At 38.9% G+C, this 26,975-nt stretch overlaps 1 long non-coding RNA gene across 1 annotated transcript; it reads right to left on the bottom strand.

Annotated features, from left to right (window-relative positions):
* LOC110404430 lies at positions 134 to 25,833 on the bottom strand. The gene is made up of 3 exons (XR_002442224.1): positions 25,795 to 25,833; positions 19,606 to 19,711; positions 134 to 4,765 (listed from the first exon to the last, which is right to left on the bottom strand). It is a non-coding gene; the product is annotated as an uncharacterized LOC110404430 (long non-coding RNA).

Below are 26,975 nucleotides of genomic sequence, written 5' to 3'. Positions count from 1 at the left end.
ATTTCCTGACTTCTTTCCAGAACACACATTAAAGAACCATAGACAAGAATTTTTGAGCCTGAGGCAAAACAGACGCTGCAGGATAATGGATCTTGTCCTGTTTTCAGTTCCTAGAACTAATTGATTTTTCTGCTGCCTACTGTCTTCAATGTTACTTTGGTCCTCAGACCTGAAAAAACATTAAGCCTTCCACATTCTGCTAGGAGGTCTCTCATAGCTTCCCTTAAGCTTCTGCTTTCCAGCCTTAAAGTTAATTAAACCTGATAGTAAAGAGTACATTGATTTAACTTTACAGCCTGTTCTTAACCCTGTTGCCACTATGCTTCCTCCATCAGTAACAAAGATTCTGAAGTGGACCAAAGGCATTGAGGGCTCCATGGTGAGATGTGTCACAGTGTAGTTCAGTAGTGAAAGGAGAGCCCTCTACATGAACACAGAGTACTAATGAAGGCCATGGCACAACTTGACCAGCATCAGCTGCTACGTGACACTAACACTGTTCACTAGCTGCACCGCCGATGCTACAGGTTACTGCCTTCCCTTTCCTGGCATATCAGACCTGGCAGCTACGCAACCTGCATTTGGGTTTCCTAATCATCTCCACTCAAAATGGTTCAAGCACTCAAAGAATGCAATGATTAAGAAGGCAGTCAAATAGTTCTAGACTATGAAACTCTGGAATTGTCTCAGAAGCAGAGTATAAAACATTCCATCATCTGAGAAAATACAGGTAAGGGTCTGCATTTGCCAACTACAAAGTTTGTGTGTTAGTAAGAGCTGGTCTGATTTATGATGTAAATACTAAATTTCACTTCTGGTTTCAGCGGGCTTAGGCCCATTCCTAATGGCAAAGTAGTAAGGCTGAGAACTGACTGTATAAGAACTTTGATTTCCCACTTTTGTAAGAGAACAGTTTTTCAACTGTTTTTCCATTAAAAAAATCCACCAGAAAACAAGAAAAGCTTGGGTGCTGGCAGGGTGTCAGTACACCTCCCTAGAAAGGCCAGCAACATATATCAGTTTTGCTCTGCTTTAAAACACTTACATGGAATCTATGAATGTCTAACCCTATCTTTAAGTTGCTGTTCCGTTCTTTTGCTTTTTATTAAGCATGTGACAGAGCAAGTAACTGAATGCACCTACTGAACTGACCTCAAATCCCTTGAAGTATTTTGTTATTTGTCTTTAAATCTATTTATTTAAAAATTAAACCTGAAATATTAGTGTCACTCCCAGGCATGTAGAATATTCTATTATCTGAGAACAAAGAGCTGTTTCCTATATATCTGATTTGTTGTTTTGGTCCTAGCAATATGCCAATGCACTAGTTCACATTTACCGCTGACTTTTTGGTGCTTTGTGAAGCTCAAATGACATTACCCTTTAAGTACACAAGGCTATCGTCATTCAGAAAGAGGCAGCACAAAAAGTCACTGCATATAAAGCTAAGGTACAATTAAGCAGTTAAGAAGAAAAAAGAAAAAAAGAATTGTGATCAACCAATTTTGCTCCCATTCACCCCTTCCATGCAAAGCTCTGTTGGAGATATATTGGCTCTGGCATTCTTCATAACACAAATTAGGATAGCAGGCAAGTTCAGGTCAGAAAGAATTCAGTTCAGGCTCTATTCTGTTCTTTCAGACAGGAGTCCCATCCATCACAAAAATTCATTTATACTCTACTATCTCTTATAGATGTTTTGCTTTAAGTGTTATCCCTTGAAACATCTTCTCAGGCATCACGTACACCCTGTTCTTTCAAATTGCAAGGTATTTGTTCCATATGTTAAAGCAACATGTACAATTTTGATCTGCATTTGAGTTACAGTCCATTACAACTGAGATGTCTTTGCTTTTCATTAGTTATCATTAGCTTTATTAGTTCCTATCAGTCACAAACAGCATCTCAATTTACAGGTATATTTTCAACACAGATACATGTATTGTAGGTACACCAAAATATATTTGTTTAGAATTTTGTTTGTAAAATTGGAATTGAACAACTGAGGGTCTCAATCTAACAAAAACTGTTTACGTGCTAATTATTCTGAAAAAATAGACTGTTTTTAGGAAAAAGTTAAAGCTTTTGTCAAGAGGACTAAGCTAGCTCTCCCCAAACTGCTTCACTTTTTTTTTATATATATACAAAGAAAGGTACAGTTTACTGCTTTGTTTTACATAAAATTTTGCTACAATTTCAGAAAAACACATTTTATGTATGTTTTATGTGTATTTAACAGCTAGCTTGTACTCACATCCTTAATAAGATTGAAAGATGTTATACAGAGTAAACACAGATTATAGTGAAAATAAAATTTTATTGACTCGACTTCTAGGCTAATGCTTCATTCCCATTTCTGGGCCAAAAATGAAACTATGACTAAGATCTTTATTAATTTGCAAATACAAGAGAACTGTTCTGTACCGATTTTGATCCTGTATACAAGATCAGCAGGAGTTAACTGCTGTTATACTCCACTGACTTTTCCTCTGCTTTTACAGTGTTCAAAACAAATCTATAGTCCCTCTATACCTTCCTTATTTCCATTGTGAGTCAAGTGATAACTAAATCCACAAAAATTGTAAGACATTCCTATGGATTTCCTTTCTGTTTCTGAAAGATGATTTAAGCCTTACCAGGCAAGCAGAATAAGTAGTTATTAGAACAAAAGCATCAGTGTATCAAGGTACGTAGAACAGCAGTTGCCACATGCTATTTCTTAATTTGCAAGATTTCACTTAGAACATAACAAAACAAAAGTGATGTGAACTAAACACTAAAAATTAAAAAAAAAAGAATTATGTCAGAAGCTTCAAAGATCTTCTGCAGCTTTAATATAATCCATTTTCCATACTGATTATATGCTTGAGAAAATCTGACATTTCAACATGTCTTTAGTCAGTTCGTTTACTTCCAATCTCCCGCTGCTCTCTGATGTTAGAAAAGGTCAAACTTACAAAATTCCTTAAAATTTATTTAAATAATAAGAGTCAGAAAACCAGCCACAAACCACCATGTAATTGCTCTGATTACAACAGTTTAATCCAATTCAGTGGGAAAAAATTTTGGTTAGCTGTCTGGTATCAAACACATTCAGACAATTTCAACTCTAATCTAATTGACAAAACATTAAGCTGTCTGGTTCCTGATCGAAAAGCTACTGTTCTCAAAAACTTGCACCTGATTTTATTTGAATATTTTTAAACTGTCTACACAATTATCAAACATCTTCCAGCAGGAAAAAGAGTACACAAGCACACTAATATTTCGACTTGTTTACAAGCTTCCAGAAAAATCTGTGATTTTAAATATTAAACATTAAGTACCATCCAAAACTTAAGGTAGTTAAGAAATCTCTCAGAACACAAAGTAATTCCTGAAGGTGAAGTTCCTGCAGTATGTTTCTTCTGTATAATTACCATTTGTATTATACATTTGGCAAATATTCATACAGCATACCAAACACAGGAGAACAGTCTGATGTCAATCAATGCAACGTCTCAAGTTCAAGAAAGCTTCTTCACCAAAGAACTTCCACAAAACAAGAGCTTTGCTCAAAACACTGTTACTGATCCAGCTTCCCCCATACCTCAGAGAACAGTCTATTCCAGTCCTGTCCCTATTACAACTCAAGCATGCTGAGTTACAGATTCCTCACTTCTTGTTTATGTACTTTGTGTGCCTACCCAGTGGCCTCTAGATTGATGCATGTTTACCCCAAGAGCAAACTCCTATATTAGACCTGGCTATAATAAACTATAAGCTCAAGTCCACTGACCATAGTTAGTGCAATCCCTAGAGAAGGGGCTTTAATTATTTCCTAAAATTTCCACAGCAGCAATATTTTCATAAATTCCAACCCAGAAATATACCCAGACCCAACTGTATGAACCAGCCTGTATCTGTCTTGTGAAAAGCCCTCAGAAGATCTGCAGAAAATGCTCAAGTTCGGTGGTTTGGTGGGTGCCCAATCTTTTTTTGAAACATTCAGACAAAATGTAGGACAGAGGAAATACAGACAACATCTCCCAAGTGCATGCATTGGAATGCAACATGAAATTTTGAACTCTGCAAACATGAAAGGGTTTTGCTCAGAAATGGAAAGTAGTTTCTGAAGGGCTAAATTCCACTCTACCAGTAACATGTTGAATTCCTATAGAATAATTCAGGACCATAAAGCAGTGCAACCGCACAAGTTCACAGAAGTACGGTTACAAGCTCAGGTGACTGTGTTGCTTTTTTTTGTCAGGTGTTATTTCAAAGAAATATGAAAAGATAACTAATCCATCACTGAAAACAGCATAATCATGACCTTCGGCAGACACTGCCACAGAAAGTAACATGCACTGGAAACCACTCCGAGGTTGGTTGTTCTACACAAGCCAAAACATGAGGAGACAGATAGGAAGCATGTATTAAAAGTACAATCCTAATCTGAATTTAAATACTATTGTACACACATTTAGACTTCCTCTGCAGTCTGAAAAACTCATTGCCAAGCTGCTTTAGATTCAGAACTTTAAGGGGCTGAATTGCTTTCTAGAACATCTCTTAAATCTTCATCTAGAGAAATCTTCAGAGGCTTGATATTTCAGTTATGAGTCCCAGCTACAGTACGATGGATGCATAGTTTCTATGGTGTAGCATCCCAACTGGCCCGCCAAGTTTTCCGTTCTCTATTAACTCCAAGGTACAATCCCTTGTGAAGAAGCTGCATGTATGTGCAGGCAAGCAGTTTCCAGATGTTATCACAGATGTGGATAGCCTAAGAACACAAGCACTCAGTGATACAGTTAAATAAGTGCACAACAATCAACAAAAGTTGGTGAGAGACAGTGAGAAACAGCTTCAAGCAATAGATGCATTCAAGGATTTCATCCGTTCAACGGAAGTCTCATGCCAGGAAAAGCAGCAGGGGTGAAGGGGCTGTTTTGTGAGCCACTAACAGCTTGATAGCTCTCTTTTGAAATCTAATATGACACAAACGAGCAGAGCTTCCACCAGTTCATGATGATTATGCTTTTCTATTAATCATGAAGAATTTTAGAGTTAGTTGTAAAGCATTTATACAAATACATAAGAGTAATCTATTCAAGATCAACTTGATTTCTGTGCATACAGTCTGGAGCCATAGTTAGTCCTACTATTTCAGGCTAAACGTGCCTGTATTTTGCACTTGGTAGTATTCTAAGGCAGTAAACAAACTTGTATTTTTAGCTTGTCATTTAAGGTAGTGGAACAACATCTGTAGTTTATTCCATCCTTCAGTCAACTTCAGTACAGGCCTCAGAAAACATGAAAACATTTTCTAAACATTTTTTTAAAGAATCATGCACCCTGCCTTACTTTTTCTGAAGTATAACAATGCCCTTTCTATGAGTGAAATCAACTGCACTTCTCTTGTGACTCAACTAAAGAAAAAGCACATGTAAACTCCCAGAGAAAAGGTCCTGGCACTGCGCAAGCATCAGAATGTTGAAATGAAATGGTGGCACCAAGCAAATTTAAAAATTAACTAATTAAAATTAGTTGCTGTCAGAATTATTAATTTGGAGCACAGTTTTTTAGCATTCTAAAAGGGAGCTTTCCATTCTTCATCTGAGTAACTGCATTCTCTACTAAAAAAATCTCAGCCATTTATAAATCATGTTTACTACAGCCTCTGCAATACAACCCCTATAAATAGCACCTTCCCTGTCAAAAATCTATCAAAATACATTACCAAAACATTATTAATTGTTCCCAAGTCACCAGATTAAAATGCAGAAACACAGAAAGAAACTGCACCCCTGCTATAGATGGGCAAGGAATTTCAAACCTCTGACCTAGCAGGCAAATGTCTAAACCACAAAAAAAACCCCTATAACCTGTAAAACAAAATGACCACTCCCTTCTGAATAAGGAAACTTGTATGTAGATGTAAAGGAAACTGAGCTACCAAGGGCCATGCTGAACTGTGCACGCCTGTTCCGTAGGAAGAAAGGATTTACTGCCCCAAGAAGGAGCACTGCCAGTAATGCTGCCTTCAGAATCAGTCCTCACCACAAGCTGCTGTGGGGTATGACAGACAAACTTCAGAACTGCTTAAGTACTACAGCCTTGCACCACACACACACACACTGCTTTATGCTGATGTGCAAGATTCACAAGCATCATGACTTCTGTCTCCTAGCACAGAACCACAAATGCCTTAATACACTCATAGGGCAACAATAGCTCATGTTGTACAATTCACTACAGCTCCTATATCCGTGTCCCCAGTCCCTACCAACTATAAGCAAGCCAGATCTCTGATGTTTTCCTGTGCAAAAACAGTTTTTGAAGTTGCCACTAAACCACAGACAAGGGTTCCCAACTGAAAAAAAAATTATTGCGGGAGAAGTTGGTATTTTTCCTAGGGATAAGTGATACAACATGTTCTCGGAGCATAAAACGGCAATAAACAAAGTTTGCTCTATATGTTTTCTGACTCACAGACCAGTACCATATGATTAAATACTGCCAAATTAACTTGCGTAGCAACTGCTAGTAGTTTTTACATATTTTGTAAACAGAGCAATTGCTATCTGTTACTAATTATTTAAGGCTGACTCATTTTCAGGGTTTCTTAGCACCTTAGGACTCCCCAGCCATTTTTTGTGTCCCTGTTCGGTTTTCATACAAAGAACATCGAAGAAAGGATAGGAGTAACAATAATAAACAAGCTTGATATGACTTACTGTAAAACGTATGTAGGCAACAATACTGAGAAGCAAAGGAGAATACTCGAGTAACAAAGAATTGCTTTTTAGCCTCAGGAAGCACAGTACTTCACTAATTTATCCCATTCATACTTAAATTTGGGATTGAAGAAATATTATGCAATTTTAAATGCTCATCTTACATTGATTCTCTACATTTCCAAACTCCACAATGTCATGCTTTCATTCAGACCCATAGCAAGGGTGGGGGTGACCCTGCCATGCCTTATTCTTTCCTTATAAATTCAGTGCTGTGGTATTTAATTCCCTCAAAGAAATAAGTCTGTGTGTACAAGTTCTGTGTACCCTCTAAATAAAGAGCAGGGAATTTAATACAGCTAAATAAAGATCAGGGAATTTAAAGCAATATTCTTGTTAATATACTATACACAGCTACTATTGATTATTCATTTCCATCGAAGCCTTCTACTCAGGTAATATTGCTCTTCACATTGTCATTTCTGCACATCTATTCACTACCAGGGCAAACTTCTCAAGTAAAGTATAGTTTATGTATCAGACAATTTATTACAGTTCACTGCTACCAGAAAAAAACTGCCACAATGCCAGTCAGGCAAATCTCATTCTGAAAATAACTTCTAACATTTGTGTCCATAAAGCATAACAAAATATGATCAAGTGATGTCATAAGATTTGCAGAGATATGACATTTATAGATAGCCAACAATCCACATCCTTCACATCTCTTGTAATACATTTTGAACAAAGAAAGCCTTATTTGATCTTATTTTCATATTAAAATCAGTATTAAGTACTATTTCCACCAAAGCAGTATGACTATAAAAATACACAAAGCTAAGTAAAAACCTTGCTACTTCAGGCCAATTTTGTTCAAACTTTAGTCAGAAGAATGAATAGTGAAAAAAAATATGGGATTAAATGAGACAGAAGTGCTCTGAAATGAAGTTTTTCAATATTCAGTCCCATCACATTCGAACTTGCTTCAGTTTTTATGAGCCTGCATAAACAGAACCTGCTGCATAATGTGGAGCAGCCAGAGCTATAACTGGTAGTCTCATCTTAAACAATAAAAAAATAAAAAAAGATATTCTGTGGTCACGTGTTAAACCTCATACTGTAAATAGATCTGCTAGGGAAAGTCACTCTAGGACAGCTTAAAACACGGTGAGATTTGTGACCAGTATTTTTGGTTGCTAGTAGATCATGTAGGTGTTAACATCATCAGGAACTTTGCTTCAGGGTTGGTTTTTTTTTTTGCTGCTCTTTTAGATTTTATAACCAAAGTGATCCACTGTAGCTTCAACAATTATCTTTCAGCGTTAACTCCTTACTGAAAGCTGCATCACATCTAAGAGATTACCATAAAAGGACATCTTTTTAGCCCCTGTGCATTACTGAGAAACCATGCCACTATTTGCAGGATCCCACAGGAAGATAATAGCTCATTAAAAACAAAACGAAGCTGGAGAACAACCTTATCTACCAGTTCCAAAAGTCATCACAAGGGCACACGAGGTCGGTTTACAGCCTTATGTCACTGCATTAATCTTTCCATGACACACACAGACTAGAGCCGCTGAGAAAACCTGCAGGCACCACAGCGTCTCCAGCAGCATTACAAGGCCACTGACACAGCTCAGTTAATCAGTGTGTGCAAAAGCGTGTTCCCTGTAAGTTATTCTTCTCTATCTACTACCTTATTTGTTCCCTTTATAACTGCAGGACACTCACTTTTGAAGTGTAGCACTGCTGCATTGGCTTCCAAACAATTTGGAAAGGTGAGGAACGTAGTATAAAGGGAGAAGCAGCACAATGCAGCTTCACAGCTACAGCTCTTCCTTTGAGAAATGGGCCCGAATGCTCTCCTTCTCATGATGTCACAGAGCACCCCTTGCTCATGCACCAACCTCTCTGCAGTCTGCACAGATAGCATTCTATAGGGTTTTTTTTTCCTTAGTCTTTTTTTCCCCTCCTTTGATAAACACAGACTAGTGGGGTGTGCTAGAAAGATGAAGATGCAGCTTTCACTTCAAGGATCCTCTGGCCAGTTATTTACATTTTCTAGCAGAACTACAACAACTGTGACATGGTACTAGAATGCTGAAATCTCTACAGATTTTTAAGAATATTTCATATGCTGAGGCAGAGGCTACAGTGCTTACCACTGCATAAGGGGATGGAGAATACAAACTCAGCTCCCCTTCTCCTGCATGGGAATTAGAGGACTGAAGTCAAGATTTTCTTCTGATCCCTTCCACTGATTTCACACAGACAGGTGGCTCAGCTGCACATCTGGATGGTCAGATCAGACATCTTCCATACTCACTACTCATGTAGATCCTTCCAACTGTCTTCTGAAGAACCTACAAAACTCATCTCATTTCAGCTCACATCTCATTTTCCTCACAGACCTTTTAATACAACTATCTGGTAGGACACATGACATGCCAGAGAACATAAAGCATTATAAACTTTAGCTCATTGGAGAGTTGAAGATAGCTCATGTAAACCTTTTATCAAATAGAGTTCCGCTCAGAAGGAAAAAGTCTCAGCTTTAATTTCATGAGAGATTTCCTTCTGAAGACTGAAATGTTGTAAGATCCAATATAAATCCATCAGCTGAGTGCAGTTAAAGAACTTTAGACTCATCCCAGCAGGCATGGAAGTGCGAAGATGCCCACCATACATTCTGCTTCAGTGAAGCAAATCAGTGTGTTTGACAGTGCCACAGTCAGGACTCCTAAAACCTTAGTAGGCCCTGAGGAAAAAAAAAACCTCTAGAATTGTAACAAAACAGATACAATCTCCATGCCACATCAAAAAAAAATTACATTTTTGAAAAAAAACTAAGCCACTACATTTAAATTTATAAATGGAACCTAATGAAGTTCTCCAACTATTTCTATACTCAGTTTTAATCAAATACAGAAAGATTTGCAGTTGACAATATCTCAGCTTCTGATCAGCTGCAGTGCTTGATTTTTGGATTAAAGAAGTGTTAGGCAATCTATTTTCAGTTCAACACTATGGTATAGGTCACAAAGCATTTTTATAATTAGTAGTAATAGCTTATGCTGTATCTTATGATAAAAGCCAAGAATTAGATGACCACAATACACTGTGCATTCACTGGAATTCCTCATCCTACAGACAAAGCTGCAACAAAGCACATACAGTAGGTATACTTTGGCAAGCTACAATGGCAGTGCTCTTCTGCCAAAAGGCATTCACTAGAACTTTATTTTCCAATCATCCATATGAAACTGAGGATTTTGGTTCCTTTTCTGTGCACATGATACAGAGTAGATGAAAACTGGTGGATCCTAACTCCAGAAGTTTTACTTTGGTCTAAAGTGGACAGGTGTCTGTGAGGCAAAACACGTTGCAGAAACTGGATTAGAAGCATAGATAAGACAAGTATATGTGCAGGAAATAAGAATGGCACTGAATGAAATATTTGTTTTGCTGTGCTGCTTTTTCCAGGATCTTCCTGGCAAGAGTTTGCTAAATGTCATTTATGGTCAACATTCAAATAGTAGAAAAAAACTTTCAATATAAGCCCTTCTTTAGTGTTCATAAAGCACCAAATAACCAAGCATAGATGTAGTTCTCTACAGGGAAACCACAGCAGTCATCCTCTAAAACAGCTGGAGAAGAAGTCTCTCAAAGAAGAGAAAGCACAGAGAGGGATTGGATTTGCAAAAGCCACCTAACTATCCAAATCCAGGGAGGAATGAAGTCTCCCAAGGCCCAGCCTACTACTTTTGATCCTTAAAGAGATTTTAATACACATTTCCAGGAAATTAGTATTTTACCTTATCTTAATTCCTTTTCCTGCCACAAGCAAAATATAAATGCCAGCAGTAGGACGTAAGTGCACATTTTTATATGGCTGAGCTTATTTCAGTGATTTCTACCATCAAAATTATGGGCTCTGTTTCCCTGATAGCTGTAGTCCCAGAAGAAGCTGCCACCTTTCAAAGATGACCAGACTGCCAATAATTTGCTAAAAGAATTTAAGTGAAGCATTAACAACAAACAAAAGCTCCAATGGTTACTATTAAAATGTCAGAACTCTATGGTAAATGCTGGAACTATTGACATTTTAAATGTCAACTATTTTATATTTGCAACACTATAGCAGAAGCCCTTTATCATTTAAATGGTACTGTTTGTTTTTTTAAAACTTCATATTTATGGAATTTTATTTCAGTTTTCATCAGTTCTTTCAAGGCAGTATTATGCACAATTTAACTCAAGCACACATGTCCAAACCTAGATTATTTTATTTAATTTCCCCTTCCATGGCAGCCAGACAGAATTAAGGCAAAACCCTTCAGGTACCATTTTTTTTTTCCTGTGTAATCACTTACCCTCCCTCTATCTAGAGAACAACATTTCTATTGTGCAGAATGACAATTAAGCATGGCTACTGCCAGCCTGGTAGCAGTCTTTCACCAGCAGCAACACAATAGGGCAGGGATATTTCTAAAAGGATTCATTCCAAACTCAACCTGTGCTTTCCTTCAGTTCATTTCAAAGGGATAAACAGGGCAATATTGATTTGGGAAATATTACGAAAGTTAATACAGGCTCCATGGCTGAGAAGTGCTCCACACAAGCTGCTTTCCTTGCATGCGTTGCATGTAATGGATGTCCACAGGCCTTCAAGAAAACTGGTCAGGCTATTCATATATTAACCAAAATTAAGGATATTTGCTTATCCAAAACAAAAGCAAACAAAACCCACTTTCATATGCAAAGGAATTTAGCTAGAGAAAAACAAACACAAACATGCCTTCATCAAAGCATTCTCAGGGGGGTTCATCAGCCCGTGAGTCCCAAATGAAGGCTCAGTATCATGTATTGTGGGAGTTAAAAAAAAAGCCCTTATCGCAGATGTGTGGCCCCATAAACCCCTCAGTAACAGCTAACTGCATTAACTCTTCCCCTGTCTTCCAGCTTGCAGCCCTCACTCAGTTCCCACTAGAAGAAAATAAGGCAGGTGTTTGGCAATCAGATGCACTGGAGCTGTGTGCTTATGAGCACCCCTTGAAAGAATTGTTCCCTGCACAGATGACAATAAACCTTCCAGGAGTAAGAATGTGAAGCCCACGAATATTGGGTGAACACTGCTAAAGAGAGGCCCTGGAAGGACTTTCCTGCTGCACTTTAATCTTCTACATTGGGTCCTTTTATTGTTTTCCCCCATTTCTGCTCTGAAACTAACAAAGTTGTTACTTGTGTTCTCAGGAATGATGAACATTACCGGACGAGCAGTTCTTAAATCATCCTCAGATGCAGTGTTTTGGTGTGAGGTTAAGCAGTAGCACACAAACGCTGTAGACTGTGTTCCCTCTCTCCCGCGCAGCTTACAAACTCTCCACACACATTCAGTGCGCTGACATCTCCCCTACTACCTCAGGCTTTAGCATCATTTCTGTAACGATTCAAATCTGAAGGCAGAATGGAGGGTTTTGCTTCTGCCTACAAAGCTGACCTTTCAATTGCCTTTAAGCTCAGAATATAAGCTAGAGAACAATGGAGAAAGTAACAGTGTTTGAAACAAAGGCAAGACTGGGCTTTGGATGCAAATGCAGAAGGATTTCCTGACAGCAGACAGAAAAAACAGTAGGATGGATGGTTAAAAATGAACATGGTACACTGGCTTGCTTTCATTCCAGGGAGTTGCATACTTGGGCATCAAAAACTTGATAAACTCACAAACTTATTTCCCTCGGTACAGACGAAATATGTTAGGATCTGCACAGCACTGAAATGTTCAGAAATGGATCTCAACATTCTTCGCAGTATCCACCTATGCCACAACTACCTTGCAAAGAAGTACAGATAACTGTACTGGAATTTTACAGTAGTATTTTAAGTGATGCCTTTTCCTCTGCTCATACCTCATGCTTCCTCACCCACATTAAATGTTTTGATTAAAAGCAAATACATTTCTGATCATTTCAGAATTAACCTACTGAAGCAGTTAAAACATTGAGCATAAATACTGAATTTTCAAGCTTTGATCAGTTACACATTTGCAACTTTGCTTTCTTCACTCCAGCTCTTCTGTTGTGTCCTTTCTTCCTGATAGTCAAGTTCATTCAGAGCTGTATAAGACACTGTTCTCAGAAACAACATTTCTGCCTCTTTCCCCTGAGCTTCATCCACCTTTTCTTCTATAAAAGATACAGACATAAGACAAGAACTGACCACATTTGCATACAGAGAGACCAAACAGGGGCCTCCTCTAACATTTCAGGAAGATAAACTGGCACTTTTCTCCTGCTACTATTTGTAAAGTAGAAGCAAAACAACAACAAAAATCATTCTACTGAAACAAATGCTGAAATCTAAGTACGTGAAATGGCTCTGGAATGATCAGGGCTGGTAAAGAAACTTGTTTTCTCTGAATCCTTGCTTACAGCCTTCACAGTCCAAACTGCCAGCTAACTTTAAAAGTGTCAACAACTGTAGTTGGTCACTGCTGAAAAGGATAGTATCATTCCCCACTGACAGTACTCCCTTTCTTTTTACCTCTGATCTCTGTAATCTTCGAAGTGTGGAGCTTTAGATATAAAGTAGCATTTTCCAAGTCTGCTTTTGGAATCAGGGAAAATGTAGTGACTTCGTCAGGTTTGAATCAGTGCTTCTGTTACCAGCCTTCTTCTATGGAGGGTTTTTTCTTGCAAAAATATAAATATTTCTATAGGGATGAATGGGAGCACAGAGTGCTCTGCTCCTGCATCACCAGCTAGCTGCTCCACCTATTAGCAGGGCAGGAGGGCTACTTATTACTTCTCAAATTCAAGCTGCTGACCAGCTGCAGGAACCTGAGGATCTGTTGGATCTTTGACACCTGAAGGCTTTTCCAAAAATAGAACTCCAATTTTGTCCTTATTTCTGGGGCTCAGAGAACAGAGCCCACATATGAATGCCTGACTACTGTGATCAAGTACAAATCAGACTAGTGCACGCTGATGATCACATTTGAAAAGCTCAGAATTTAGCATTCCACAGTATGTTTCATGTATGCCTTCACATACACAGGATGGAAACTCTGCTGTTTCCTAGGGGTCGTTCTGCACTATATTCAAACTGTACTGGCAGGACATGGCACTGCCCCTTGGTGAAGGGTGTGATGTTCCTGACACCCCATTCCTCCAGCCTGACCAGGTCCCTCTGGATCACACTGCTCATCTCACCCACACACCTCAGCTTCTCTGTGAGGATGATAGGAGATACAGTGTTGAAAGGCTTACCAAATCCAATATAGAAATTATCCAATCTATATCTGATTAAATCCCAAACAGCATTCTCTACAAATGCAACAAAAATATAGGTCTTGCATCTTTTGTAAGGATGCTGATTCCCACTGAAAAAAAAACCATACCATACACAAGAGATGCAGGATTTGTGGCTATTTTACACAGTTCTTCCCACAAAAATGTAAATTTCATTTAAGTACCAGAATCTTGATAATTTTTGTATTAAGTAAAGCAGGGGAGGCATTCATGCCTTCATTATTAAGGGTTCAGTATTACCCATATGCAACAGATTCAATCATCTCAGCCAACTCCACCGCTGGGTACCAGGAAAGACACTCATTTCAAATAAAATACAACATAAAACTGAGGCCAAACATTTGCATTGGAACTACTTTTGGTACCGCATATGACAATGTTTTAAGTGAGTGGAAGAGTATATTCTCAAGCCTACAGCACTGGACTGGAACCAGAGCTGGGAAACAAGCTCCAATTCTCCTGCCACTGTCTCCTCCACAACCCTGAAATAACTATAAAAGGCAAGATTTCCAGAAGACCAGTATCCACTTCATCACCATTATAAGAGGGCAAATTTTCAAGTGATGTTAAACATGATTGGATGCCGGTTCCAAATCTTTGATTGCTGATATGCATGCATAAAATTAAAGTATTTTGTCTCTGTGCCAGGTCTGGTCTGTCATAACGCTTCATGCCATAAAGTTCAGAGGCTCTTGTTACACATTTTACGTATTTGTAGTTCCGCACAGCACAATGGAACCAAGATTTATCAGGCCTCTAGCCATAATACACAGAAAACTAAGAGATGTTCTAAATAAATTCCCTTTTCCCCACTCAAGAGGCTGTTTTACTTCACTTACTGACAACTGAGCCCCAGGAGAAAGGTAGCAGACAAAGAAGAACACACAAAAATATTTGCTTTACTCTTTCAAAGCAGTAACCAACATCCCACTGTTTTCATAATTTTTCCTATGTCAAAGGCCACTTATGTTTAACTAATTAAAAATGAAGCCAAGAAAGAACAAACCAGCAGGGTAAAAGAAAATGAGAAAAATAAAATAGATTCAGGAAGTATGAACAAAATGGAGTGAAGTGAAAAAGATAAGGGCTAACATGACTCAACTGCACAACTCCCAGATGATCTAGAGAGAAATTTTTAGATATAAATGTGTGAATGAAATCACATTTAACAAATATTACCCTTGACATTTTTCACTCCTCATTTTACACTTTTTCCTGGAATTTTCCATAGCTGCTATACTTCAGTGTTCAGCCAGTATCATCAGCAACTTAAAACGAATATTTGCATTGTTTTAGTAGTAAAATATATCTCTGCTGAAAGTAAATAATTGCCCAATTTATTGCTTTTCTAATGTCATTTCTCTAAGTCCAAACATGAACTTGAAATGAATATTTTAAACCTTAAGATCAGTTGAAGTTTGAGAGATGTTAAAAGAACTACCAACTCCTTAGTCAGATCATGATCAATATTAGATAATCTACTGCTGCCAGCTGAAATCATTGATACCACACATGGAGAGAGAGCAGAGGAAGTGAGAGATGCATTCATTTCAGTTTAAAGCAAACTAATTCAAGCAGTCTAGTCAGAGGCAACAACCACAAGAAACCTCACATAAGCTGTTACAGGATTTGTTTCTTCCCACTAATCCCTGTAACCTACCAGTTTCTTTTTGCAGTATTTTTACTGTAGGAAGATTTGTATCATGTATCCACCTAAAGCAGTGTCTCAGAGTACTGCAAGTCAGATGAACAGTTAGCTCTAAACCAAACAAACTTCCACACCTTACTGCATTAAGTTCCACACATTAACTGCAAGCTAAACAAACTCTTCGCAGCTTGTAGCCAAGCCTTCTTACTATTACTATTCTTACTACTTCTTACTATCACAGCAGCCAAAATAAGGATAACCTTACTCAGTACCTTAGAATATTGTTTTTCTATTTGTTCTAAGCGTCTCCCTCAGCACACAGTGAGGAATCTAGGCCACATTCCAGGGTTTGCTATTTCTGTAAGGCAGGCTTGCAGGTCATTGTCTCACACATCCTCCACGCATTGCAGCCCTCCAGAAATTTTTGTTCAACTCTGATCACATTAGTAATATGGTTTCAAGGGCTTTCCCAGAAAAAATATCCTCAATGGAAAACTAAGACAGTGGTGAAATACAAGGATGGGAACATGCAGCTTGCTGGGGCTATGGTAGCATTTTGTAAGCTAGTTTACTAAACTATTCAAGTTACCTCATCAACAGAACAGGAATTTATGGTAAAAGATCAGTTCAAGCTGACAAAAGATGATTCAGTGATATTTCTGATCAATTTAGTCACTCTGGAAATAACCTTAAAGAAGCAATGAGAGCACAGCACAGAACTACTAATATAAACTTCTGTGCTAACACAGCTCATTTTTGAAGTCACATAACTTTATGTTTGAAATGAGCTTATCAGGAATTATTCCTTTAAATTAAGCTTGATTCTGAGCTCAACTATTCAAAAGGTGATTTTTGTACGTGGTTTTTTTTTTTAATTGCTCTACCATTAAAAATATCAATAGTAAGTATTAAAGATACAAACACCAAGATTAGCTAAATAGAAGGCATACTGCCAGTTCAAGGCCTACAAGCCTGTCCCATCAAACAGAATGCAGTGTGGGGGCACAAAATGGAACTGTGTCTAACCTAACACTTGGAAAAGATGCTTTCCTCAAAAGAGGTTCTTTCAGGACCTTAATGGTTCTACAGCATGGTTACATCTCTTTCCCTCTGGGGCTTTTCGTTTCATTCAAACCAGCTCACCACTGCCTTACTTGAAGGACGTGAAGTTTGGTAGAGACCCTAAATTACCACCAAAAGGTGAGAATGAAATGGAGAGGTGAGTTGTTTTGTGTATATATGTATATTTTTAAAGCAGTTTTTGAACAGAAATAATTGCATTTTTAGTTTTTTTTCCCCATCTGAGGCAGAAAATGCATGAAAGTAGTGAAACTGGTAAACAGCATATAATATAGCGGGGAAAAGATTTGATGACTTCCAATATTCTCTAAAGACTGATATAATATATAATAAAGAAAAAATAAAATTCCCACAGTAAGCCAGTTGAGTTTTCAATTTGAAAAGGTGAGCTTCAAAGATCTGGATCCAACTTAAGCTTGAACTTTTGGCTGCTTATCTGAACAACCAAAGATCTCAGGAGAACAGGCATTTTCATGAACTAAAATCTCACAAGTTGGTGCAGGAGTGGGGGAAGAGAAGAAATAGAAGAAAAAAAGAACACCTACAATGTCAAAGCTACAGGTCTCCAAGCCTGGATGCAGCCTAGATGAAAAGCTGAACAACCAGAATGAAATATAGTTAAAAAGGATAATGAAGGAACATTTTAAAACTTTTAAGATCTATTTAATGAGTCCTGGCCAGAAAACAAGAATTCTACAAACCATAAGTGTTGTGTTCTGCATCCAAACAAAAAAAATCAAAACTTTCAAATTTTCTGAGACAGCAGAAATAAAGAAGCCAAAACTAACTCAGCAACTACAGCCCAGCAGTAGGTCACTCATTTTACAGATTCTCTTTTCCTTGTCCCAGATCTAGAAAAGCAGAAGTCTGGACTCATGTACACAGTAAAAATCCTAATGCTGGGAATTTTGGAATCACATATTGAAAACCTTTGTCTCCCTTTAACCTTTGGAAAGGGTGCCCCCAATTCATTTCTGGTTTATTTCTGGCTATCTGTATCATTCATGAGTAACAAGCTCTTACAGAGATTCAAAACACTCCCACTGACAATAGTGTAATAATTCTGGTCTACTTTTACTTGCTTATTTATTTACTTGGAAGGTACTATGCCTGCATGTTTGAAGGAAGACAACTAATTTTCTGATAAAGCCGGAAGAAAACCACATTGACTAATTTTAAAAAAAAATGAAAACACTTCTTTCTTAAACTTCTAAAATACATCAGAACTTCAACTCAAGTAGCCCAAAACTTAATTTAAATGACAGTTTTCTGCTTCTGTTCTTCCTGATTTAAATTTCATTGGAAATGCTACTGCTTGCCTTGCCAGAGTTCCTCCTCCTGAAGAAAGCATCTCCAGCTGTATTATTTAGGGGAAGCATAGAAGCTTAAACATAGATCCTCAAGATACATAGCACAACTCTAACAAAAGGGAATGTGCCAGAGAACCCCTAACGTAGTGTCTGTTGTGGGTTTTCCTCCAATAGACTGGCTAGCCCAGCTACATGAGTCACGTGTTGATATTCTGTTCTGCTGCTAGTGAAACAGCACACATTCACAACCAAAGTCTGTTTTATCTCCTAATCACTTTCATACATTTCTTTCACATACTTCTCTCCACGGTTTTTTCCAAGTCCCTAGTTGAATGACTGAAAATACTTGACCTTTAATTTTCCTTGATTAATAAGAGCATGTACTTTTGTGAGGCATGTGCATAAAAAGCCAATGCTAAACATTCCAAAAACTGAAGAAAGCAGCAAAAAACCTTTGATTGTAAAACAAACAGGACAGAGGAGTAGCTACACACAAAGCTTCTAAGGTAGGTTTTAGTTAGGAAGGGATTGGGAGCCAAGGTTATGTACACACTGTTAGTGGGGAAAAACACAATTTTTGGAGGAATAAGCTGAAAACTACATAATAAAGTGCCAACTCTTTGAAGTCCTAGTAACATTCAGTACTTTCTAATAAATTAATCCCTGTGAGAGGCAGGATTCAACTCTGCACTTGGCCAACACAGTGTCATTCTTGAAAAGAAGGCCAAGGACACAATATCTTCTGTCCATTTAGGTAAATGCAGCACATCATCTTCAAATCACACTACAAGCATAGCAGAGCTCTGCTGATGTTCGCTCAGCAAAATGGGTGAGTGTAGCTGCCCATTATCACAAACCTAGTACACTTGCTACTCATGTCAAAGAACAAATGCTTACACTGGAACAAAAAACAATTATCTGTTGTGTTTGGCACAGCTCTGACGTTCTCTTTTCTTAATGATAAACATTTAGACCATCTAAAAGCACATTATTTTGTACCATCTGGTACTTTCATCCCCCGTTAGAAGACTTTCTTGCTAAGTAAAGCCATTACAAGGGGCTTCCCTATAAAGAGTAGTATTGGCAGGACATCATACATACAAGTTTTTAAGATCTAGACTTAAAAAACACTTAAACAGTCAAGAAAATAGAAGCTGAGAATGTCAAAAGCACAAATTCCCTGTATAAATTTTCTCAGAGTAATAAATTAAATGCCTCAAACCAACATCAGAAAGACTTATTAGCCAGAGACTTCACTGACAGCCAGCCCCTACAGTATGCTAGAACAGGCTAATATGCCAGAAAACCTCAGAGACAACAGTTTTAGAAAATCCACCATTTTGTAATAAGCAGCATTACCAATAATTTAGCATTTTTATATTAGTTAAACAAAACAGACTACCCAAGCAGGGCTCATAAGCGCAAGCAGCAAATACTTCAAGAAAGAATACCTTAAACGCATGCCTCCATTAACACTTGGTTTCCTCAGTCTCAGCTGTAGATTTTTTTTTTCCACAAATATATTTTTCACTTACCTTGATGACTTCTTCATTTCAGGAAGTTCCAATTCTGTCAGGCCATAGGCTTGAAGAGTCTGAAATTTTATCTCGGAGTAATTTCACCATGGTCTCAGCAGTAAAGCTAAAAGAAACATTTTAAAAGCTGTTTACAAGTCTCATTTTTAGGGCACAACATCTTGCATAAAAAGACAATTTAAAATACAACGCTTCCCAAGGGATCACAATAAAAAAAACTATACAACTCTGCAATCTAAACTTTTGAGCATCATTATATGCAACACTAATTCATGGTCTCCTTATACGAATTCAAGAGCATGGAGGAAAGTGGAACCAGCCTGCTAGGAGTGCCATACAGCCACAATATCCTATTCTTCAGAGTTCTCTCGTTCCATCTTCAAACAGATGGACTTATAAAAGTTTAGGAAGCAGTACACCAGCAAATCACATTAATTTACCAAAGAATATTACATTTGCTACCAATTAGAACTTATGAAAAGCAGGTAGAAAAACTACCATAAGCTCATGAGTGAGGCTGAATAGTTGACAGTATGTTTATTATTGAATATTTGAGTTGGAAAGGACCTTTACCGGTCACCTAGTTAAACTCCCCTGCAATGAACAGGGACATCTGCAGCTCAATCAGGTGCTCAGAGCCCAGTTTAGCCTAACACTGAATGTCTCCAGGGAAAGGACATCCACCAGCTCTCTGAGCAACTTGTTCCAGTGCCTCACCACCCTTATTATAAAAAAAAATTTTTCCTTACATCCAGTGTAAGTCCTCCTTTTCTAGTTTGAAACCATTTTGCCTCATCCTATCACAATAGACCCTGCTAAATAGTTTGTCCCCTTCTTTCTTACAGCTCCCCTTTAGATATTGAAAGGCTGCTATCAGATCTCTCCAGAGCCTTCTCTTCTCCAGGCTGAACAACCCCAGCTCTCTCAGCCTGCCCTTGTAGGGCTTTCTGAGCTGCAAGAACACATTGTTGGCTCACATACAGCTTACCATCCCCCAGTATGCCCAGGTCCTTTTCAGCACAGCTGTGCTCTATCCTTACATCCTCCAGCTTGTACTGACAGCAGAGGTTGCCACAACCCAGGTGCAAGCCATTGCCCTTGGATTTACTGAACCTCCTGAGATTCACATGGGCCCACTGCTCCAGCCTGTCTAGGTCCGTCTGGGTGGCATCTCTTGGGCATGACAACTGCACCACACAGCTTGGCATCACCTGCAAACTGCTAAGGGTGCATTTGATCCTCCTGTTGATGTCATTGATGAAGATGTTAAAGAGCACATGTGCCAGTACTGACCCCTGAGGGACACCACTCATCACCAATCTCCATCCAGACATCGAGCCATTGACCACCACTCTCTCCATATGATCCTGCAACCACTTCCTCACCCACTCAACAGCCTACCCATCAAATCCATCTCTTTCCAATTTGCAGAGAAGGGTATTTTTCCTTGCACTGATGCTACCAGCAAAAAGAGCAGCTCAGATGTGCTGATCCTTCTCTCCACATTTAGTACAGAAGGCCAATATATTACATACACAAAATGTTTTAGAAAGTGCCTCAGTAAACATATGGTATTGCCAGAAGTTGCATTATGCACTGTACAAAACTACAAAGGCCTTTGCTCTTACAAAGAAACGTTGAGGATTATATAAATCCAAACAAGATAAAGATTCTACTTCCTTTTAATTCCAGACATGCAAGGAAAGAACAGCAGATTAGGTAATTTCTTAAGTATAGTCATCTCCAAGCAAAGGGAGTAATCAGCTACGAAGGACTCCCATAACTACACTTACGCTGTGTTTTGAGAAAAGATTACTAAAAAGGAATATAAAATTACCATGACATTTGTCAGTCAATGTGCTGATTTGTGGAGTAGAACACCAACATAAAATTCAGGTTATGCATTATGCAACTTTTATTATCATTCTCAACCACAATGCTTTGTGAGTTCACCAGAAAATATTTGTTTTCTGGAACTTTTATAAATACACATAAAGAGCTAAGAAATTGACTATTGCCATTATGACACTGTGAGCATCCTCAGAGAGGACTGGGCTTGGAACAAAACCATCAGGGAGATTTGATCCTGCATAAGGTTTACTTGGCCAAGATAGCTGTTTTAGTAATCTTCGCCTGTTAAGAAGATCAGAACAAAGCTCTTTTCCTCTTTCTCATTCTCCAAAAGCAACAAGAGGATAAATTCCTACTTCAGATTTCACAACCCAGAAGAGAAGCCTCCTGGTTCCTGCCTTTTGGAGACACTTCAAAGGAACAAGGGCTGCACAGACTGCCCTGCAATATTGGACCACAGCCACTGGTAAACAACAGCAGATGAAATCCAAGCATAACTGACCAGTTTGTTATCCCAGTTCCCAATCCCAATTCCTCATCTCTTAAAGGTAAGATAAACCATCTGTTATTTGCTAATTAGAAAGAAACAAGGGGCTTTTTCTACAGGTAGGAGCGGGATAAGAAAAAAAGCTGTTTGGTTTCTCTCAAAAATAAATGTCTCTTGGCTCACTGCAACAGAAGCTTCTTGAAGTAGTCATAAAAACACAAATGAAGTTTAACACAGTCACAGAACTCTCCAGATAAATTTGCTGGGTGATTATGCTAGAGCTGGTTTATAACCAAATCTATTAGTAGATCCTCACCATGGTATACATCTAGGAGCCCAGGTTTCAGCAACAAACCAGCTCCACTTCCATGCACCCCCAAACATCTGAGGCTCTTCTTTTGGATAAAATATCTGCACTTTACATTTTGCTTTAGAGCTCAAGCTGTCACATCAGGCCCTCCCATGGGCTCGGCCACCACGCTAGCAGGCCCACCAGCTTTTCCTCAGCACTTGCAGAAAACACTCAGACACAGAAGCACTGGCTTGATGGGATGTCAGCCCATGCAGCCAGTCTGAGGTAAGAGGTGACAAGATGGAAAGGTAAATGCTCACAGTAATCTCAAACTTGAGGGACAAGTCATCACCCAGAAGCTGTCAGAGCCTCCAAAACAAAATAGAGTGCTCAAGAATACATCTCTGGACATCACTTATAGTGAAAAAAATCAATTCGTTTCCAGTTCAGGAACTGCTACCATTAGTGGTATTTCAAATATGAAAGGCTTTCCCCCATCCTCTGTAACTGTCTTCCTAAGAAGGTCCCACAGGTGTTACAATTACAGTTCTTAAATTCTGAGTGTTCCAATGGATCTTTATGTAGCCAGCATCTGGGCCTTCCCTCCCCCCAGCTGTAAAGAGGAAGAAGACAGTGGATGACAAAGGAGGATGGGGAGTGCAAAACCCAGGTCCTAGTAACAAACACTTCTTAAGCATTCCTGCCTAACCAGAGCACAAGTGACTGGAGGTCAATGACTGCCATCCATTTAGATGTCTGGAATTACAGTCACCCAGAACAAACCTGTACCAGGTGATATTAGTCAGTCTGCAGGAAAACTGAAGAGCTGTAGGGCTTACATCTCCATTCTCTTTAATGCTTATTGGCCTGCCTTGGGTTTCAGCTGTAACAGTAACCGCTCGGTAACATTTAGGGTTGAGGGCACAATGATAAATCGTCACTTAGCATGGCAAGTTACCAGTAACAGCAGTCCAGTTGTCTCCTTTGATAAGCTTCTGCCCCATTGTCAGCAAGATGAAATACTGTTTGCCCCCTACTAATCAGGCTTCTGAAATGGTTTCATGCTAGAAAACACTACTAATACCAGTCTTCAAAAAAAAAAGTTTACTAGTTGTGAGTCATAAGCAAGCAGTCAGTAAAACACTCCAGTACACAGAAAAAACCTATTATGTCTTTGCATGCAAACAATTGGAATTGTGACCTTCATACTTGCTGTTTGTTTCGCATCTGGTGTCAAAGTATGCTTCGTGCTATATCACAAACCTTGGCCTCAAAGAACAAGCACTGCACAAGAGAAATTAAGGCTATATTGATCCTCACACAAGCACCTTATAGTATGGTTGCTCTGTAGACAAACCTGTCAGGAAAGTCCACAGCCACCAGAGCTATACCCACATCCAAGCTATGAGAAAACAACATAACAGTTCAGTACTCAGAGACCACTACTTAAGGTCTGCTCAAGGATTATCCTTTTAACGGTGTTGCAATGAAGTATGACTAGCTCAAGCAAGCTATACCCAAACTCAGCTAAACAAAATACAGCTTCACTTGCTGATCTCATTGAGAGCAGCTTCCACTCTGATAACTTGAGTTGTTCTCAAACTATGAAAGAGTTTTGCTTTTGCCTGTCTTAATATGAAATGCCAAGTCTAAAGAGTAAGGACCAGAAACTCTCATCTTGGTCTGCCGTAGTCACACAACCCCATACAAGAGGATGTGGCTTACCATTTTTAGCAGTCTTTGTATTTTGAAGCTCTCCGATTGCTGGAAAGTTTTATACACTAAGTGCAATTACTAAGCTGTTCTGGAGTCCCTCAGAATTTACATTCTTCTTACTTGGGACTACTGTGTACCAGTAATAGAAAAAAATGAATTCCCATAGCTCTCTGCAGCATGACAGAATAAGAGAGTGTGAGTTATGGCAGATGTATGCCGCAGTTCCTCCTTTTCTTATAGGCTGTGCAGCATATTGAAAGCTTGAATCTTCCTCTGAAGTAGATGCCTCCTGCTTTTTGTCTAGACTTCCAGCTGAATGGTTTGTTACAGCGGTTACTCTTCTTTTAATCACATGCACAAAGGACAAAAACAAGACTGTCCAGTTTGCTCACCACTGGAAAAGCAATTGAGGCATGTCTGATGTTGTAGCATTGGTACCAAGAACATAAGGACCCGCGTCCCTAAAACACGGTGTCCGTTTAGAGAGGAGACCCAGCTTATTTTCTGCGCAGGGTGCCAGGTGGAATGTTTCCACAGATCAAGCACAGCCTCCTGCTCATTCAAGTTGTTTTTTTGTTTTTTTTTTAATATATACTGCACTACATTATTCCACCTCATTAATAAAGAAGAAATATCTGCTACCTACATTTTCATTAGGTTAACCAAGCACAATATTCAGTCCCCTTTTGGCTACTTTCCCTGGCCACGTGCATTAGAGTGGGGTTGTTTGGGGGTCTTACACAACCCTCGGTGGTTGTTTGGGAGTGCTCCCCTTACTCATTCTGCATATTCCTTACTGCTTTTGCAGCTGAAGTGTTAGGTCAGGCAGCACTGCCAAAATCCAGATAGATCTTGTAAATTGTTGCTAGGATCTCAGTCAAGTCAGTATTAACATTTATATTGTTCATTTTTTTCTTCTTAATCTGATACAGACCATAAACTCTCCTCTACAGACCTAGTCTTCACCAGCCTAGGAAAAAAAACAGTTGCTTTAAAGCTAAACAATGAAACTCTTGTCATCTATAAATATTAACCAGAACAGAAACACTAGTGAGGGTGAAGAGTTACTTAAGCTAAAGGGCAATTTTGTTATGAGATCAAGAGGCTACAAACCAAGAACAAATCTAGGCTTGAAATCAGAAGGCTTCAGAAGAGTTCTTGAACTACACATTATATCTCAGTAGGCAAAAAAAAAAAAAAACACACAAAAAACTAGGTATTCACATGGTAGAACTCAAGGTTTGAACGAAAGGCATCCTGTTTTTCCACATTCACAGAGAGATTACATTAAATCCAATCCTATCATCAGTTGTAGTTTACTCACTCTTAGCCAGGCCAATATGATGCCCTAAACTCAATGTATAAATTGCTTATTTTAGATCTCCACTGTTTTAAGAACTGGGGCTAAACAGTAAACAAGGGTCACGCATCGCAAATCTGAAGTTTCAGAAATTGCATCTATGACCATTTCAGTGCCTGAGCTGAGAGGTCTTCCAGGTGGAATACAAAGACTTCTGTAAGAATATGAAACAAGGTACTTCGCTAATAATGAAAATACAGAAAAGCATAGGTTATTAGTGACAATATACATACACACTGGATGTGAATCCTCATTTCATGAGGTTCTTCAGACTTCAGTGATTGCTCTGGATTTTGTCCTACCAGTATTGCTCCCAAAACTCTACACTATTCTTCGTGGTAGAAGGTTCTTAGCAGCAGCAGTGTAACACAATGGAAAGCACAGCAATGACAGCAAAGCAACAAAGTCCCAGGCTACAGCAAGTGAGGATCTGCTCAAATACAACAGCCGTAGGCACAGAAATAAAGGAAAGAAACTGCTTACCTTCAGAAGGCCTCAGATACACAGGGATCTCCAGCAAGATACCCTTGCTTCCACTGCCAGCCCTTAAATGAGGTCTGGGAAGGGGTGGATCCTGGCTCCACCCCTTCCATCACTCAGGTACATTGCATGCACCTGAGCTCCCCTGGGCTGGCCCTGCCTTCCCACCAGGTGCTCCATCACTGCTTCAGGCTGTGACATAGCATTTCCACTACAGGCCAGCAAGAGGAACAGAGCTTTATCTTACTTTGTTCTTTGGTAATCACAGTGGCACTGAAGTTAGTATAACAGCGTTATCACCGCAGACAGACAATAGTATTATTAACTAAACAACACAGAGGGGCTAAGCCTGAACAAAAGTCACTGTGGTACTCTGGAAAATATTTTGATATTTCAGGAAGAAGTTGAAGCAAGTATACTCTGAAAATAGATTCTTTACTGCATGACAGACTTCAGCCCTTTGTTGTTTATATCATATTCCTTCTTTCTTCCCTCACACTTGCTTCTTCTGCTCACCACAAAGGACTATTGGCCTAAAAGTTACTTGTACTTTTCACAACTTCTCCATACATTCTTCCCTCCCAGAGCTGAAAAAAGCTCAAAAGATCACAAGGAGATTGTCAAATGAGCTGTAACTGTTTATCATTTACAGCTAGAGACAAACTTTACTACACATGAAATGATTGGTTATGAAACAGCAGAGGCAGGAATCCTCCATGACAACAGAATTGAATCTAATTGATCTCCCCACGGACATCATTAAAGATGCTTCATCACCTGAAGCACTAAGTCTCCAGAATGACATCTGTGGTGCCTAACAACTCACGGGTCTGTTAGGCTCTGGTTTGTTTAGGTAGTCACATTACTGCACGGTCTACCTTAGTTTCATTGCTGGCAGGAGCCTTGAGATCCAACTCTCCAGAACCTCTGAAAACCACAGATTTCCATCCAAACCAGGAGTTCAGGAAGAACTGGGAACTGTTGAACAGTCACTCATTAACTCACACCTTCCTGGAGGCAACTTAGTGAGTGCTCACATGAAAGTAAAGTTTGTTTAGCGTTGCCTCCTGCTCTGTCAGGAGCCTGGCTAATTTTAGAATATCTGACTTAAATCTCCATTTCTTAGGGCAGTGAGGAGCATGCTCAATAAATGAAAGACAGTAGTTTATACATCCAAGTTCACT

This window comes from Numida meleagris, chromosome 10 (assembly GCF_002078875.1).
Source record: "Numida meleagris isolate 19003 breed g44 Domestic line chromosome 10, NumMel1.0, whole genome shotgun sequence".
Classification (NCBI taxonomy): domain Eukaryota; kingdom Metazoa; phylum Chordata; class Aves; order Galliformes; family Numididae; genus Numida; species Numida meleagris.
This window is presented reverse-complemented; position numbering and strand designations above follow the sequence as displayed.